This window comes from Perognathus longimembris, chromosome 19 (assembly GCF_023159225.1).
Source record: "Perognathus longimembris pacificus isolate PPM17 chromosome 19, ASM2315922v1, whole genome shotgun sequence".
Taxonomy (NCBI): Eukaryota; Metazoa; Chordata; class Mammalia; order Rodentia; family Heteromyidae; genus Perognathus; species Perognathus longimembris.
Window position 1 is genome coordinate 17,025,024 of NC_063179.1, and position 12,972 is coordinate 17,037,995.

Sequence of the window (12,972 nt, forward strand, 5' to 3'; positions counted from 1 at the left end):
AGCTGATTTACACATAGGTCTGAGGCCCTCTTAACCACGTGGTTCACTTGCGTATGTGTTCATTTGTTATCACATGGATTCTATGGTCACTTGTAACTCGTGGCTGTATGGTCTGCACACATGCTTGCACACCTTTATCAGTAATATGTGACCTCCTCTTCTTCCCAGTTTTATTGCCTTAGACAGGTTACTTTTACTTCAATCTGTTTTCACTGTCCTGATGGGGAAAAAAATCACACCACTTGTTGAGAGAAGAATTAAAGAACATAGTCTTTAAGAATACTTGTAAGCCATAAAGGCCTATACAGTCATAACAAGCAAGTCTTGCTCATTAAATACATCAGAAAGTTGTAATTCGAGGATAGTCTACGAATCTGAAATGGCTTCCTTATCTCCTCTACTTTTTCTCAAGAGCTTAAATAGCTGCCTGAAGAGAGTATTTTCAGCCTCTTCCTGCCAATTAATGGCAATTCTGTATTAGAGGGGGATTTTTTTAACAAAGAAACTCAAAAGTCTTTCTACCATCCATGTGTGCAACATCTGCAAAAAAAAAAAAAAAAAAACCATTCCACGCACAATTCTTTGAAGTGCTGGCTGCCTAGAGGAGATACTTTGATTTGGGCTTTATTTAAATGCCTAAACTTCTATTGGAGACACAAAAGGGTTTTCTCTAGTAAGAGCTCTCTTGGGAACAAGACCAACCTCTAGTTCAGTGACTCAGAGGCCAAGTGGCCTGGAATTTCTTTAAACACCAGTGTGGTGGAAATGTCCCTGAGAACCCATGGCATTCACAAACATCTGGTTAGGAATGCTGCTGAACACCCCCACCCCACACCCCACCCCACACCCAGTGCAAACACTGTGATAATTAGATTTAATATCCCTAAATCCAATAGTGGCTGCCTTCCTCATGTCTAGATCTCCAGTGTGGAAAACCATGACTGTCTTTTAATAATTCTTTGACCTATGTAAGAGTAAGACCACTGCAGCTTTAGTTCCTTCATTTGAGAAGTCACTTCTTTGCCGGGCATAGTTTTATGTATCAACCTCAGGTGGAGGTTATATCCAACTGGGTTAACTTTCCAGGAGGACCTTAGACCCTAAGTATCATTCTCTAACCTCTCTTTTGCAAGTCTTTTCTGGCCTGGAATCAGTTCATTGAGAAAGATGGCATCAGGCATGAAGTCAGCGGCGAGCCTGGGGGATTGAGACTGGGAGCGTTTGTGCACGCTGGGGAACTGGGGATTGGTACTGGACTCCCTGGCTCACTTACTGAGAAAGAGCAGAGCGCCAGAGATCCTGGGGACCAAGGAAACCCCTGTGTTCCTGGAAGGAGAGAGGGCGACGATTTGCACGCATCTCTGTCTGCCGGCGTGCTCGTGTTGTAAACAGCGGTGGTGATGTTATCTGAGGAGAGCTGGGTTCGTTTCGTGCGCACGTTATGCGAGCTATCTTGTCCAGCCGGTGCACCGACAGCGCGACCCGCGACCGCCGATACCATCTTAATTGCGTGGTCGATTAAAAAGAAACCAGCAGCCCATGGCTGCTCCTAGTACAAGGTGCATTTTGATAGTGTTTGAAAGAGGGGAAAAAAAAAAAAAAAAGCCGGATCGGATAGAGTCACGCAAGTTCTCAGTATGTCTTAACAGCCCTCCTCCTTCCACCCCCAGAAAGAGAGAGGCGAAATCAAGAGAGGGGAGAGCGCCGGGGCTGCGGGGTCTAGCGGGGACTTCCAACACTGGGAGTCATTCTGTCCGGGGGAGGGGCGGGCGGGGGCCGGCGCCGGGCCTCTTTAACAAAGTCCTCCTCTCTCTGCGCCCTCCCACTTCATTCACTTGCAAATCAGTGTGTGCCCACAAGAGCCAGCTCTCCCGAGGAGCCGCTAACCTTCCCAGCCCAGCCCGGGAGCCGCAGAGTCAGCCGAGGCGGCGACACCCGGCAACGCCGCCCGCAGCCGGCCACCCATCGCCCGCCGTGGCGGAGGCCAGCGCGGCCGGGGCGCAGCCAGGGCTCTCCCGGGGCGCAGGAAGGCGAGGAGAGGTGGGTTCTGCGGCGGGTGGGGGTGCGGCGGGTGGGGGTGCGTGCTTTTTTCTCTCTCTCTCTCTCTCTCTCCTTTCTTTTCTTTATTTTTTTAATTAATTCTGTGGCATAGATGAGAGAGAGAGCGCAAGAGAGACAGAGACAGAGACAGAGAGAGAGATTGAGAGAGAGAGAGAGAGAGAGAGAGAGAGAGAGAGAGAGAGAGAGAGAGAGAGAGAGAGAGAGAGCGCTGTCCGCCGGCGGGGCTGCGCACGGAGTTGGGAAGCGATGCTCAGCCTGCAGCCCGGGTCGCGGCGGGCGCGCGGGAGTCGGGCTGCGCTCGTAGCGCTGCTGCTGCTGCCCCTGCCCAGGACGGGCGCTGCTTCCTGGGGAGCCTTGGGCACCGCTCCTCCCGGCTTCTGGTAAGACCAAAGCGGCCTTGGGGCTTCCTGGGGATCGGGTAGCGGGAACGGGGCCACGGGGGAAGAATCCGCCGCCTTTCTCTCCCCGGGTGGTGGCAGACGCTGCCAGGGCAGACAGTTCTGGCATTTGCAAAGTTGGCTGGGCAATTACTGGGGGTGCTGGTGCGTGCCGGGCCCGGGCAGCCGTTTGGGGGTGCTGGGTTTATTTTCGCCTTCCCACATTGCATTCTATGGTGTCTGTTTGGTCTGAGTTAACATGATCGTGGCTTGGAGAGTAAGGCAGAGATGCGGGTAGTCTGGAAAACTCTGGAATGTTCCCAAGGAGCCAAACTTAACTGAAGAGATGGGTTCGTGGAAGAGAAAGAGCCAGAGGAAAGTGTTGGCTGGCGAGCTCCCGGCTGCGCCCGCCGGCCGGCTCCTCCAGGACAGAGATGCTTAGCTTGCAAGCAAAGTCCGCCGTTGCGCTCCGAAAATGGAGCACGCTGTCCAGGGAAAAAGTGGTTGTTCCTCCACGGCCGGGCTGCCCAGGCTCAAAGGAAGGGAGAGGTGGGGAAGCGGAGGCTGGATGGAGAGCAGATCGTGTGCGCCTGGCTTTATGTGTCAGAAGACGGGGGGTGGGGGAGTGGACCCCCCCAATGCGATCATCTGGAATTTCATCAAAGAGGTTGTTGTGATGTTCTGTACTGCCGCAGTGGACGGACTAGGATTACTTCTTCTGTACTTAGAATTTTTTTTTTTTTCTGCCAAGGATTACGCAGACCTCGAGATGGGAGATGCGAGTGAGGTCAGCGTGGTACCAAGTGTTGTCCCTGCTGCAATAAAATCCATATTTTATAGGGAGTTAAATGCAGGTCTCTCTTAGTGCCTGGGGCTGGAGACCTGAGTTAACTACTGTTGAGAACACTCGAAAACCAAGAAGTTTAATCATCCGGAACATTCATACATCTCTCTCCTACACGTGTGTGTGAGTGTGTGCGCGTGTGTGTTGTGAAAGGTGCTGTTTTTAATGACAGCCCCTGTAGAGATGTATGAGCCCATGTCTTTAGTCCATCACTTTCACTTACTGAGGGTTTCCTACCATGTTTCTGGAATGGCTGGGGTGTGCATATGTGCAGAGCTCGAGTGTGCAGCTGCTTTGTGAATGTTTAATTATCCCGGAGGGTCAACTCCTCCCCCCCCCCCCCCACCTCCCTTTGCTGGGAAAGAAAGCCAGGGCTATACCTCCATACCAACTCATCGAAGGATGAACGATTATACGCCTGGGAAGGGTGGCCAATGCTAGCTTCTTCTCTTTCTTTCCTTGTTGATAGCTTTACTAGAAAAGGAAAACCCTTAGCATTCTACTTTAGGAGGGAGGAAAAAAATGTTTTTTTCTCCCAGGTTAGCTCAAGCATCTCCCTTTGTGTACTGGCCCTTCAATGTTGCCATTTTGAAGAACTGGAAAGGCAGTTGTGTGGAGAGTGGTGGATCTGGTCAAGCACATAGCTTCATCCTGTCCAAAGAGGAGAGCAAAGTGCATTCCAGAGGCCACATTTGTCCACACAGAGCTGAGAAACTTAAGAGAATCCAGCAATTCAGTGTAAGATGCAGCCCCCTAGAACTGCATCGCTTCCCCCTTTTCCTCTTTGCTGTGATCTGATTAAAAAGGTATTGAGGGAGAAATACAAAGCAGACCTTTTCCCTACCTACTTTGATGGCTTTGATACTTTTGAAGTTGAGGAAGTAACCATTTTTTGCAATAAAAATAAGACACAGTCATACATCTCTGAAGGAAAATGACAATACTTTAGTTCTACTGTGTTTGTCCACAATTATCTTTCACTGTCATTAGAAAAAAGTGACAAGCTGGTATCTCCGTGGGGACTTCCAGTCCTTTTACTAGCTGGCTTTTACGTCAATTTATTGCAATTACATTACTCAGTGCTAACTCTGCAAAGATAATATACAGGAACAAAAGCAATTTCTAACAAGTTGCTTAGTATATAAAAAAAAAATGTGTACCATACCTCTTCCACCCACCCTTCCATCAGCGTCAGCTTTACAAGGGAAAACTTCTTTACAAGGAAAAACTTACTCTGAGGCATTTTTTTTTTGTATTAAGAAAAAAGGATCTTACAAACTACTGCTTGAGACACTTGAAAAACACTCACATTTCTAGAAAGCCTGGCTTCCATTGCAGGCAATGGTACTTCGTTATTGTATCAATAAGTTGGCAGAAGTTCTGAATGTGTAATTAAGGCAAATTGAATGGCTGCCCCACTGAGACAAATAGGTATCTTCCTGGGAAATTCTTGTGTGGAGCTCTGTTGCTTTGCTGTCCTGGATGCCAACTCCTCAGTCTGCGTCTTTGGAACTACTGAAACTTTTTCTTTGAGTTGGAAAGGACTTCTTTGGGTTTACCCTGTACACTTCTCCCTGTTGGTCAGCTGCAGTCTGGGTTCGTTTACCCTCTATGACAATAGAGAGAAATCGCCACTTATTCTCCATAGACAAGTTAATATTCTCCTATTCTCCAGGTACTATTGATATTTGTGCCAGGTCAAGCTCATTTTTATTCCTACCATCTCTGTAGTGGTCCTCACTGAAGGCACTTTGTGTGTATTTTCATAGTTTTCTGGGTGTGTGGGCTTTCGGTCATTTTTTTTCCTGGTTCCAAATAAAAGCAATGGCTAATTCATGATTTATCAAATTTGCCTTTATTGGTATGATACAAGATTTTTCTATTTCTGTCCTTGCCATGGGCTCTGCTTCCTAAATCCCAATTTACCCAATAAAAAATAATCTTATAGTTGTGACTTAAAATATTGCACATAATATAGTCTGAATAATAGTTGCAGAGACAAATAATGACCTTTCCAAAGATCCTTAAAGATGATGGTGGTACAAAAGGTGGTACAAAAACAGAAACATTGGATTTTAAGAAGATCCCATTAAAATAAGGATTAGTAAAATAAAAATTCACCAAGATATGTACTTGTCTATGTTCTTTTTACTCTTATAGATGTGTATGTGGTGGTTGTGACTGCTGCTATGTTTTAATTTGTCTTTGATGTAGCTCAACACCTTGTAGATAGCCTACTTTCTTAGAAAACTGCCTGAACTTTGGAGGAAGATAACTTCTTAGGATGAATCAGCCTCTTTTGCTGCAGTCTGCAGGTTCTGACTTCCAATTTTAAAATCTGTTCTGAAGTTTGAAATGTGTTCCAAATGAGATAACATCCACAGAACTCAGTTGCCTGTGCTTCTTGCTTAGTCACTGTAGCCCATTCTTTGGGGTCCATTAGAATTAGGGTCTCACTTAGAAAAATAATGAGCAGTGACTCAGTCTGAATTGCATTCTTAATAGAGTTTCTGCCTAGCTACTGTCTACTTGGGCCTGCCTTGTTTGCTTCAAAAAAAAAAAAAGTGCAAGTGTCAATAATCAAACTTTCTCTTCTCTTTTCCTGAACAATGATGTCTAACTAAAAAGACTCAAGTAATAGGACTCCTAGTAATAGGAATATTCAAGGAAGGAAGGAAGAGAGGAAGGAAGGGAGGGAAGAAGGGAGGGAGGGAGGGAGGGAGGGAGGGAGAGAGGAAGTTAAACACTTACACACACAATATGGAAATGTTTCAAATACTGTAAAATACAGAAATGTAGGATTGGGACCAATTTTTCTTTGTTTATTTCTCCATTAGGATTCTTATCTTATTTTGAAGACAAGAGGAATCTATACAGCACTATTTTTATTCAAGTATATCTCCTACAAAAATTAACTGACCTATGCTTTTAAAACTGTTGATTCCCTAAGGAAGTCTTCTTTATTTTCAAGTTCCTCTAGGGAACTTCCATGTTTCCATTAATTAATTAATTACTGAACCAACTATATATAGCCTTTGTAACACGATCATCCACCAAGTAGGAATATTAGGGGGAAAGTCTAAATAGTCCTTCAAGAAGATGATACGTCTTCATTAATAGAAAAGTGTGATAGTTAGGTTCATTATGCCAAAATAATTGAGCCAGAACGAGCTATATTCAGCTAGATGCTTGGTTGTTATGGGAAGTTCTCAACTGTTTCAATCAAGAAACTTACTGAAGGATGAATGTTCTGAGCAGGTGCTTCTAAGTACAGGGTGGGTAGAGGAACGCCCTGTCCTACCCTCGAGGATTATTTAGATAGTATTCACCTTGTTTCATCTGTTCAGAAATCTTTACACTAGCAATGTTGGATGCTGTCTTTCTCTAGACACTTATTTGAGACTTGCAAAAAGAAGAGTTTTATTTAAAGCTAGAATGTTACTACTAAATTTGGTTTACAGTATAAATAGGCAGCTAAGGTCAAAAGCTTTTCCTAAAATACACAGTACTGTCTTGTGGAAGAAAGCAACTGAAGAAGATGAAGAACAGAAAGTTAGCCTAACACAGAGTACTGATATCCTCTTCATAGTCCATCACTTGAAAGAACATTGTGCTCTTTCCTTTCTATAATTTGCAAACTGATTAGTTCTGACCAAAAGCTGTTGATGAGCTGTAATTGGTTACAGGAATGGAAAACAGCAAGAAAAATTCAATTGGGGAGGTGTTAAAGTGAGTAAGACAGAAAAAGAAGATGTAAAGTTTTGCCCAAGAAGGAAGCAATTAGAATCAAACTTTCCATCTCTATGCAGAATGTATTTTTCCTCTTTACAGTGCTATGTTATAAACATGATCAGATCATTAACAGATTTATCCACACCTATCTCCTCTGCTATGGAAGATAAAACTAGGAAATTACTGTTTACAATAACTCTCTAAAGGAGGCCATCTTGGACGGACCATGAATTAACTAAAGTGAGAGACAGGCACACAGTGGTTATACTCCTATAATACCAACTACATGGAAGGTAGAGATAGAAAGATCTTCATTCATCCACCCCTCCTCCTTTGGCCCCACCCCACCTCTTGCAAGTACCCCACTTACTGATGTTTATTTTGTTGGGTTTTGACTTTACCTTTCTAAAGAACTGCATGATTTGAATTCTCCCTTGAATCTACCGTATCTTAGTAAATTCGTAACTATTTGCATACCACTCAACATATTTACTTATAGTTTGATAGGCTAATTCTGGTGAGCACATAGGAAGGACACCATGCAGTCTTTGTTTCTCTAAGCTTAACTTACTTCATTTAGTATAATTGTTTCTAAGTCTTTCCATTGATTTACAAATGGTACAATATTGTTCTTTCTAATGGATTACTAATATTCCATTGTGTGTGCATATATAGATAAATAGTGCATTTTGTTGATGTTGTTGTTATAGGGAAATTTTAACCTACACGATTGTTATTTATGACTATTTGTCAAAGATTAAAAAATATTGAGCAGTAAGCTCAGAGGTTTTATACCACAAAATAATAATGATGGTAGTAAATAATCAACTAATTTTTTCTATATAAACCATATTTCTGGCTATTTTGTATACATTTTACATAATAACAATTACACAATAAATCACAAAGGAAATATAATATTTGTATTCTTTTAATTTAAACCTTTTTTGTTAAAGTTTCTGAGGAATCACCACTTGAGTTGAATAATTTGTGAATGTGTGATTAACAAATACTTGTGGTAGCTTAGAAGTGAGAGTGTGACTCTCTGAAAAATACACAGTAGTAGAAAACATTGAAAGGAGTTTATTATTTTGACCAGAACAAGGCAGATTTTAAGGTTAAGGAAAACAATTTTAGGTTATTTCCTTAAAGAAAATCTCAAGCACACACAATCATTTATAAATTCAGTAAACAGCATCTGAATATAATGAGGCTATTTTTTATAAGAGAATGAACTACCTTCTCCTGCCTGTAGAGGGAGCTTCATGATAGAAGGGGTTCTTGAGAAAAGTTGCTAAAAATAATAATTGTTGGTTTTACTGATGAAGAAAGGGCATTACAACTTCATTGTACTCTATAAAGGATTCATTTCATTCTTTCTCTCTCTATTTTCTTTTCTAGTCCTGGGGCTTGGTCTCAGGGCCTGAGCACTGTCCCTGGCTTCTTATTGCTCAAAGCTAGCACTCTACCACTTCTGCCTTTTTCTGTTTATGTGGTGCTGAGGAATCGAACTCAGGGCTTCATGCATTCAAGGCAAGCACTCTACTGGCTAAGCCATATTCCCAGCCCGATTCATTTCATTCTTATCACACTGACAGTCAGTCTTGGTGTGTCTTTAGAACTTGGGATTTTTCAGGAGAGCTGCTGTTTTCTTCTTTTATTGCCACATTTTGTTACTTTATTACTATCACTGTTCAGTATTTGTTTTTTTTTTGTTGTTTTTGTTTTGTTTTTTTTTTTGGCCAGTCCTGGGCCTTGGACTCAGGGCCTGAGCACTGTCCCTGGCTTCTTCCCGCTCAAGGCTAGCACTCTGCCACTTGAGCCACAGCGCCGCTTCTGGCCGTTTTCTGTATATGTGGTGCTGGGGAATCGAACCTAGGGCCTCGTGTATCCGAGGCAGGCACTCTTGCCACTAGGCTATATCCCCAGCCCCTCAGTATTTGTTTTGAATGGTTTCTTTACTAAGTAAAATTTTATACACAAACCCCTGTACCTCCCTCCCCACTCAAGGAAAAGGAAGGAAGGAAGGAAGGAAGGAAGAAAGAAAGATGGAAGAAGTGGAGAGAAAGAAGGGGAAAGGAGAGGGAGAATCTCTTGTAACAATATGGTCATATTACATATGATTGACATTGATGAGCCATTTTCATTATACTCTAGTAGTTCTATTGCTACCATTCAAAAAGTCATGTAGTTAATCAGCCTTCAAGGAAACTTGATAATTAGAAATATAATCAGAGAATGTGAGACAGGAAGAAGCTTAGCAATAGCTCCCCTCATGCCTGTCATTTACATATGAGATAATTGATAACAAGAGAGATGAAGTGACTTATCTGCAGATATACTAAATTCATTTTGTTCTTTTATCTCTCTCTCTCTTTCTCTCTCTTGTAGCCTAATTTCTTGTCACTAGATGTCATTGCTCTTTGTCATGTCTACTGAATTCTGGCATTAAAAATAAAAGAGGAAATTTAAATCTACAATATTGTTATTTGTAAGTGTTTTGCGAAGGCATAGATATGGAAATGTAATGACAAATTACGGATGTCCATCCAAAAGCTGGAGGCGCGCATCTGTAATCCTAGCTATTCCGCAAGCTGTTATCTGAAGGTTACAGTTTGAAGCCAACCTGAGCAGGAAAGTCTGTGAGACTCCTATCTCCTATTAATCACCAAAAGCCAAAAACAGAGCTGTGGCTCTAATGGTAGAGCCACTACCACTTTTTGTGTGTGTGTATTTTGTGCAGGAACAGTGGCCAAGCCCTGAGTTCAAGACTCAGACTGGCACCAAAAAATTAAACTTAAGGGTATTACTTTCTTCAAGATATTCATGTACATGAAATTTAAGAAAAATTCCTAATGCAAAGAAAGATTAAATTTTTTCTTCTAATGTTGATTTCTGCTTCAGGGACCTATGATAAAGTTCAAGGTTTGGTTTGTTTGTAATGGCTGCCAGGCAGTCATTTGAACAAGTCTTATAAAAATCAGCCACTCTCTAAGATATCCAATCAAGGATTCTTCTGTCAAAAATGAATTGATTGGTCAGTGATCAGATCTAAAAAATCATGGCAATCTATTTTGTCTTTTGTAAGTCTCAGTTTATTCTATTATAAAACTTCGGCCAATGACTTTCTTGCTCCATTGGAATTAAAAATGCCCATCTTCTCATGGAAGAAGATACAGACAAACTGTGCTGGCTTTTGCTTTGCCAAACAAGGTCTCATAAGCAATTCAACATCAACTCTCCCACACTTAGTACTTTAAAAATAAGATTGCTAATAGTCCATGAAATCCCAAAGTCTGATGACCAATGGGCTAGATAATGCATGACTTCATATTAAAAAATGATAGGCCTAGTTCTTTTCCTTATTTGGATGAGCAAAAAGCAAAGAGAAACCATAATTACAAAACAGCCCAAGAGACAAACTACAGGAAAACCACTTAATGAAAAAGTCTCCATGGGTCCCTTAATTAAAATCTATAGGCATTAATACTGATGTTTGGAATACTAAAATGATCTTTGGCCATATTAACAGCTCCTCTAAAAATGTACTTTGCCCAAATGATAGTATATGCTGTCAACAATTTTCTCACTCTGTTACACAGTTGATCATTCAACAGACAATGAAACATTTTAATTTAAGATCTAACTTGATAAACAAAGACAAACTCAGTTCCCTTTAACTGTGTAAACTGTGAAAGGGATGTCATTTTTTACACCTGTAATCCTAGCTACTTAACCACCAGAAAACAGTAATGATGCTGTGGTTCAAAGTGGTAGAGGACTAGCCTTGAGTCAGCACCCAGGCCCTGAGTTCAAATCCCATGACCAACATACACACGTATGTACATACATACATATATACATATTTTAAAAATAAATAAACTTTGTGTAAGTGTGGATAGACAAAAAATAAAGGTAATGTGTTGGCTTGTATTTTAAATTTGTGTTTTTACTTCAAAAATCCTTAAAGGGTATCGACTTCAATCACAAAAATAAGCTTATCTTATTTTTATCTACAAGACTTATAACTCCTTTTGAAGAATAAAAAAGAGAGAGTTTCATTAATCTTCTATCATCCATTTTATAAGATATTTGAAACTACTCAATTTTATATTCAGCTAAAATATTCTAAGATTTCCTTAGCAACAGGTTTTAATTTGACACCAATCAGAATGGTGTGTGGCTAGACTAAGAAATCACCAATGCAAAATGATAAAAAAAAAAAACCACCCATAAGGACTATGATACTACTGATGAAACCTAATTTGAACCAAGTCAAACTACTGTATCTTCCAGCAATTATTCTCAAATTAAACTACTTATTTGAAAGTATCTAGTTGGGATTTTATCCGTGTTTCATAAAGAATTAACTCTAGAAGAATGGCTTTGTGCAAAACACCAATGCCAGAATTTCACTCTCAGACTTGCCTGCTTTTTTCTTCTCTAAAAAAGGAGATTGAAGGACTGAGAATATGGCCTAGTGTAGAGTGCTTTCCTTGCATACATGAAGTCCTGGTTCAATTCCTCAGCACCACACACACACATATATAGCCAGAAGTGGCGCTGTGGCTCAAGTGGTAGAGTGCTAGCCTTGAGCAAAAGAGAAGCCAGGGACAGTGTCCAGGCCTTGAGTCCAAGCCCCAGGACTGGCCATAAAAAGGGGTGGGGGGAGGGATGGAAGTCTAACCCTAATTAAGTCAGAAAAATGAAATGGAATCCCTTATTTGTTACTGTTCTCAAAAGGAGGTGGTTCTACCCCACATCCCATCACCAAAAGTAACAACAGTGGCATTTAGAGGAATTATGCTTATATGCAAGTAATATACCTTTGACAGAAACCCTCAAATCACTGTATCATATTATTTGCTTTTTTTTCCTCTCTCTTCCTAGTTTGGTCTTCTTTCCTCTATCTCACACCCCAAAGAGCATCATTGGTTGGTTTCTTAGAAAACTTCCCCTGCCCCCAAGTTAAAAAGAGGCTTGCTACTTTGGGTAATTAAAGACATGACCACAATTAAGGGCTGGGTAGTAAGCAGTATCTACTGGTAATTCAAACAGTCATATTTTGTCCAGACAGGATACTAATTAGGGCAGTAACTTTATTTAAAATATGAAGTTGCAAACAACATAAGAGTAGTATGCTCTTAAGTGCCTGCTTTAATGTGACGCACTGAAAGAATTTTATTTTATGAACACAGACAAAAGAGAAATGATTGAAATGAAGGCTGGATTAATTGGGCACAACAAGAGATAAGTTTGATTTGCACCCAGGATTTTCTGAGTATTAATAGACCATGTTTGCCTCCCAATTTGTCACTAAGGTAAAGTAGATTTTTTACGTGGCTTCTTTTTCTTTTCTTTTCTTTTTTTTTTTTTTTTGGTATGATAATCTTTTCATCATGGTTGATTAGAGAAACCTGTCACAGAAGACAAGAGACAAACTTGGCGTGTTTTATAATTAACAAGTATGCACTAATATCTGTGGTGTTATGAGGAAGAGTTTAAAGCAAGCAGTGAAATTTGGACTGTGTTAAACTCAACCATCCAGAAAAGCAGCCACGAAACTCTGGGTTCTAAGGAGTTGCTATGCTTGTCAAATGCTTTCCAATTTAGGTCTTACCTGATTGACAAGTGTTCCTAAGAATGATAGTCAACCGAGACTTCTGGAAATTTCATTATTTGATTCCTTGCACAGTAAAAGACCTCCTGATACAAATAGAAGGAGCTTTATGTAGTACATAAATCCAGGTTGGAGGAAAGGAGAAAAATGGTTTTAAAATATTCCTTTTCCATCTCAAAATGGGAATTTTAAGATGAGAGCATCAGTAGTAAGTAAAGCAGTTAGTAAGGGCTCAATAGTGCTTACTGGTGAAATTCTCATACAAGGTACACAAGATGCTCTAAACAAACAGCATTCTAACTTATTTCTCTTCTGAGCTTCATTCAGATGAGTGAAAA

The 12,972-nt window shown here is 41.0% G+C and overlaps 1 protein-coding gene across 1 annotated transcript in view; it reads left to right on the top strand.

Moving 5' to 3' along the window:
• Positions 1–1,896: 1,896 nt before the first annotated feature.
• Cdh6 (cadherin 6) overlaps positions 1,897–12,972 on the top strand; it is a 134,339-nt gene continuing 123,263 nt past the window's right edge. Inside the window, exon 1 of the mRNA XM_048368535.1 lies at positions 1,897–2,040. The gene's annotated coding sequence lies outside the window, so the exon portion shown is untranslated. The remainder of the gene's footprint in view (positions 2,041–12,972) is intronic.